The sequence below is a fragment of the Arabidopsis thaliana genome, chromosome 4 (genome assembly GCF_000001735.4).
Source record: "Arabidopsis thaliana chromosome 4, partial sequence".
NCBI classification, from domain to species: domain Eukaryota; kingdom Viridiplantae; phylum Streptophyta; class Magnoliopsida; order Brassicales; family Brassicaceae; genus Arabidopsis; species Arabidopsis thaliana.
The window spans coordinates 3,850,393-3,856,952 of record NC_003075.7 but is presented as its reverse complement, the minus strand read 5'-3'; the positions used below and the strand labels follow the sequence as shown (position 1 = coordinate 3,856,952).

At 38.9% G+C, this 6,560-nt stretch overlaps 1 pseudogene across 1 annotated transcript; it reads right to left on the bottom strand.

Moving 5' to 3' along the window:
• Window positions 1–857: 857 nt before the first annotated feature.
• Window positions 858–4,628, bottom strand: AT4G06658 (annotated as a pseudogene; the record flags this gene model as incomplete). The annotated part of the gene is made up of 1 exon: window positions 858–4,628.
• Window positions 4,629–6,560: the final 1,932 nt, after the last annotated feature.

Here is a 6,560-nt window from a genome sequence, read left to right as displayed (position 1 = left end):
CTCTCTTGTTCTAGGCAAAGATACAAGAGAAACAAATAAAATTTCTAATGTTTGTTTATGTGTTTCACCAAAGAATATCTCAATCCTTTGGTCTTATGAATCTCTGTTTTTTCTCTCTGTTCTTTTTCTCTTCTACTTTCTAATGATGCAAAGAGGCAGAGTTATATAAGGGCCAACGATCTCGACGTACGTTTGCAGCCACACGTTTAATCGTAACTGTAATTCCAATAGTTGGTTGGGTTTATAAGTAACCATTGACGAACAATTTTCTTGGTTAATATGATAACCATTGGTTCACTTAAATCTCCAACATTCCTCCCCCTTTTAAGTGTACTCTTTGATTCACGAAATAACAATACATAAACCAAACACATGCATAAATGTAAATATCATAACGATTGAATTTACATCTTAGTAATATTACACATTCTAAAATGCTCGAGAATTAGGATGTCCTACGGATTGAATCCTTCAACTCATTTGAGCACATGAAGATAATACACACACGAATTCACCCACTATTCTAAGTGTTTAGCCTTGACACTATTATAAGCCATGCGTCCTTATCCATTCTTGATCGTATACAAAGCTAAGTCTGAGCTTCTTGAAGCGGCTAAACTTCACACTCATATAGGTAGGTCTTTTAATCTTGCACCTACAAAATGCAATTTTTCAAAAAATCTATTAAGAAGAAAACTTCAACCGAACTTTTTCTTGCAGATCTAAGCACTTACTTTGGGATGATATAAACTAGTGCTTCAATCTCTAAGCGTGGGCTTTCCGCATTGAATTCAGCATCTAACATTGTATTAGAGGGGAATTGGGTACCCCACAAATAAAAATTTAAATGGACTTTAACCCCACCCCTTTAGCCGACTTGATCACCAAGTCTCTAGCTAATCCTTTTGGCAAGTGATCCGCTAGATTTTGTTGGATCCGAACAAACTCCCATAAGTGATCAACTCACATACCGCGATATGTCTAACGCCTAGGTGTCGCGACTTACCATTATACACTTGGCTATAAGCCTTAGCCAATGTAGCTTTACTATCACAATGGATAGAAATGGGTGACACCGGTTTCAGCCACAATGGAATCTCGGAGATTAAGTTTCTTAACCATTTTGCCTCTCTCCCAGGAGCTGCTAATGCTACAAATTCCAATTCCATAGTTGAATTTGTAATACAAGTTTGTTTCTTTGATGCCCATGAAATGACACCTCCCCCAAGTAAGAACACCCAACCACTTGTAGAAGAATGATCTTCCACGTTGTTGATCCAACTTGCATCTGAATATCCTTTTAAGACCGAAGGAAACCTAGAATATGACAAACCTTATTTAATGGTTCCTTTCAAGTACTTGAGCACCCGCCTTATAGCTTGCCAATGATGAGTACTAGGATTACTAGTGTATCTACTCAATCTTCCTACCGCATAAGCTATATCCGGTCTAGTGCTCGTCATGGCATACATTAAGCAACCAATTACTCGTGAGTATTCGAGTTGTGATACCGCATGTCCCATATTAGGCATAAGCTTCACACTCGCATCCATGGGAGTACTCACTGGAGAACAGTTCTCATAATTGAACCTTTTAAGCACTTTTTCAATGTAATGAGATTGTGTTAAGGATAGTCCTTTGCTCTCACGCTTGATTCAAATTCCGAGAATCACATCTGCCTCCCCCATGTCTTTCATGGCAAAATTTGATGACAAGAACTCTTTTGTAAGTTCTACTTGTCTAAGGTTAGTGCCAAAGATCAACATGTCATCAACATATAAACAAATGATCACTCCATTACCGGAATCATCAAATATGCTATACAAACACTTGTCCGACTGATTTAATTGTAATCCAATGGACAAGACAGCCTCGTCAAACCTTTGATGCCACTATTTAGGTGCTTGCTTTAACCCATACGCTGATTTTACCAACTTACACACTTTATGCTCATTACCTGACATAACAAACCTTTCGGGTTGTTTCATATACACCTCTTCTTCCAAGACGCCGTTTAAGAATGCCGTCTTGACATCCATTTGGTGGATCATAAGGTCATGAATGGATGCCAAACCAATTAAAAACCTTATAGAGGAGATCCTAACAACCGGAGCATATGTATCAAAATAATCAATGCCTTCCTTTTGTCTAAAACCTTGAGTTACCAATCGAGCCTTAAACTTATCGACTGTTCCATCGACTTTCATCTTCTTCTTGAAGATCCATTTGCAGCCTAAAGGCTTGCAACCGGGTCGAAGATCCGTTAAGAACCACTTATTATTTCCCATGATGGAATCCATTTCATCATTTACGGCTTCTTTCCAAAAAGCAACGTCATTGGACGTCATAGCCTCATTAAAATTTCTCGGTTCATCATCAATATGATAACAATATGAGTATTTGAAACCAATCTCATCTCTTGACCCTTCAACAAAATAAAGTTGAAAATCGGGACTGAAGGATTTTTCGATTCTCCCTCGTTTACTCTTACAAAGCATAGGTGACTCATTAGGAGGAACAAACGTGTCGCCTCCATCCTTTGTTCCACTTGAACTAGGAACTAAATCCTTTGGTCTAGGTATCGACGAGAAACGACTCTCATCAAATATTGCATCTCTTGACTTAATTACGGTGTGAACCGCTATAGAATCATTAGGTTCTATGACATAAAACCTATATGCCTTGGAATGTAAGGCATAACCAATAAAATGCAATCAATACCTCTTTGTTCCAAAGTCTTAATCTTTGGTTGGGGTAATCTAACGATCGCCCTACAGCCCCAAACTCGAAGATAATTCAAGTTTGGTTTCTTTTTGTACCAAAGTTCATATGGGGTCACTTTGTTCTTTTTATTGGGAACTCTATTTAATAAATAACAAGCCGTCAACATGGCTTCACCCCAAAATCCATCACTTAATCCCGAGTAAGATAACATGGAATTAACCATTTCTTTTAGAACTCTATTTTTTCTCTCGGATATACCATTTTGTTGTGGTGTATACGGAGCCGTAGTCTCATGTATTATCCCTATGGATTGAAAATACGTAGGATCATAATACTCTCCACCTCTATCGGTGCGTAACTTCTTAATCAAGTCACTATGTTGTAATTCAACCTTGGTTTTATAAACCTTGAATTTATCTAAGGCCTCATCTTTAGCATGCAATAAAAACACATAACAAAAACGAGAATAATCATCTATGAACGTGATGAAATATTTCTTGTTTCCTAAAGATGGTGTAGCATGTAAGTCACATAAATCACAATGAATAAGTTCAAGCACCGTATAATTTCTTTCAATGCTTTTAAAAGGTTGTCAAATTATCTTAGTCAACATGCATGTTCTACACTTCTCTATATTCACGTCAAAAGTAGGAATTAATCCTTCTTTAGACATATCAATCATTCTTTTATAATGCATGTGGCCTAATCTTGCATGCCATAAAGAAATATCATTTTTGCTAGAACATGCCATGTAAATATAATTGAAAACTTTATTAATATTAAGCATAAACATGCCATTACAAAAATATCCAAATCCAACAAAGACACCACACTTAGATAAGACATACTTATCCGACTCATACACTTGCTTAAATCCACACTTATTTTAAACATTACCGGAGACTAAGTTCTTCCTAATTCCGGGAACATGAATTACATCATTAAGATCAAGAGTTTTCCAAGAACTAAATTCTAACACGACTTTTCCACGACCTAGGATATGAGCGGTTGACTCGTTGCCCATATAGAGTACGGATCCATCTTGAACCGGCTCGTAATTCTTGAACTAGCCACGATCCTTGCAAACATATGTTGTTGCACCCGAGTTAATCCACCATGACACCTCATCATACTGCACATAAAATGCCTCAGCTATTATTGAAACATAGTACACTTGAGTATGAATATAAAACAGAAATTTGACCTTGATGAGAGGATGGGCCTTGATCCTTAGACCCTTTCGTTTTGTTCTTATCCTTCCTTGCCCGACAATCACGTTTGAAGTGACCCCGCTTGTTACAAATCCAACAAACGGTCTTCAATCGTTTGTTAGATCCATCATTGGTGTTGTTAGCAAAGGGGCGTTTCTTCCCTTTGTTCTTCATCTTAGAACTCCCACCTTCTTCCATCATATTGACTGAAGAAGTTTCAGCCTCTTTTTCTTTGGGTTTTCCACCCTCTTGCACCCTTAGAGATTCCTCTATGCGCAAATGGCTACCAAGTTGTACAAGAGATAACTCTTCCTTTTTGTGTTTTAACATGCGCCTAAAATCCTTCCATGAAGGCGGCAACTTGTCGATGATGCACGACACCGAGATGGATTCATCCATCATCATCTTGTGTTTAGTGAATTGGCCTAGGATGCGAAGTAATTCGGTTTATTGCTCCATAATGGGCCTTGAATCGGACATCTTGTAATTATTAAAATCACTCACAAGGAATTTCTTACTAGAAGCATCCTCGACTATGTACTTCGATTCCAACGCATCCCACAATTCCTTTGCGGACTCGACATTTTGATAAACATCAAAGAGAGAATCAGACATACCATTGAGAATGTGGCCACGACATATGTAGTCATCGTTTTCCCAATTAAGTTGCTTCCTTGTCTCCTCCACGGACTCGTTTCACTACTCTCCTATACGGTGGGCATTGACATACTTAGAACATGCACCACATTGAGCGTTCTGAGGAGAAAGTGCATCTTGTTCTGAGGACTTGTAATTTGCATGATTTAGGCATTCATTCTTCACCACTTTGTCATTGTTTCATCCACATTTCATCTCATTAGGAGTCGTTTTAGTGTGTTTTACATACTTAGGACGATTTTGCATTAGGATTGCATGTGCATGGCATATTTGGTTGTTTTCAGGTACTTTGGATGCTTTTGGAGTTCAAACAGAGGAAAAACAGAACATGAAGTCAGAATGCCCAATGACGCCTTCAGCAAAAGTACTCTATCGCAGCCTCGGAGCCCTGCCAGGGCAAATCACTCTATCGCAACCCCGGAGAAGCAAACAGCTCAGTTTCACTCAATCGCGAAGCCGGAGGAATCACCCCATCAGAACCACTCGATCACCACTCTATCACCAGGAAGCCTATCTGCTCATTCTGCACTCAACCAGACAAGCTGAGAACAAAGAAGAGAAGAGAAGGCGAAGAAACCACTCGATCACACCCTCATGACATCCACTCGATCGCTTCACTCGATCACAAGGTCGCTGGACCATTCAATCTCGACTTCACTGCATTTCACTCGATCGCAAGACGGAGCCCCTGAAGCCCAGTTTGATCAATGACATACTCGATCACTAGGAAGCTCATTTCAGCCCGTCAGATTCCAATGACACATTCGGTCGCAGGATCATGACGTGAAGATTCGCTATATATTTAGTTTCCTTATTTGTTTCATTTTTTCGCTTATATAAACTACCTCTTAGGGTTTTCCTAGGGCGTCGGCTAGCATCCGCTATTATCCCTTTTTATTTCGCTTTTACATTTTTGCAACTTTGATAGCCGTAGTGTTTCTCCTGCGACTTTGTAGTTTCGTTTTCAAGTATTTGATATTCAGTTTTCGTTTAAGTCTTTCGTCATTTTCTGTTATCATGTTTTCAATTGTTGCTTTATTATTGTCTTTGATTATGTCTGAGTAGTGAACTGTATTTCTGAGGATGGGACAGAATAGTTGTGGTTTACTTGGTCGTTTTAGGTGGTTGAGTTTAGAATACTAGAATCCCTTCTGGATTAGTTGCGCTTATTGCTTATTTCACTGGCTAATGTGGAGTATGAGTCCAGACGTCCAGCGCTCAGAAGGCGTTTAATGGGCGTTGGATCCTATTAATTCCAGAGATATCTGACTCTACCCCAAGGGATTGGCTGTAGAGAGGGTATTGACTTTAACATGTTGATTCGATAATGCCTGCTTAGTTAGAGATCGCTAAAGGGATTTAGGTCAGTGTCTAGCTTTGCTTGAGGATTTCTATCACGGGAGTGAATTAATCTGTTGTTGAACTTGTTGTCTAGGGATAGCTTCTGTGAAGTTTTGTCAACCGCCTGAATAGATTAAGTAGACCACACTATTCGATTACCCCATCCTTAGGAATCGTTTATCCATTTGATTGCCTGTTATCATTTCTGCTTTGTCATTCACTTGCCTGCTATTGCCATTCCTGCTTTTAATTTCACTTCATTTCTGTTATTGCATACTAGGACTGTTAGAATCAACCAACTATCTGCTTGGCTTGACTTAGAGCTTTCTGATCATATCTCATCTGTTTGCATCACACCGGATTGGATTGACATCCTAAAATACTACAACGACAAGATAGTGTTTTAGGGATTAATTGACAAAAATCTTACTATCAATTTGGCGCCGTTGCCAGTTTGGTGTTTGTTTGCTATATTTGAGATCATTAGAAACATTAAGATCAAGTTCGTTTTTGTTACACAAGTTACTAACATTGTGCCTTTTCTGTCTTTGTGTTTCAGGTACCTTGCAACCTGCTTTCTAGACGCATCTCTGATTCGTCTGTTATAGCACGGCTGCTATCTGTTGC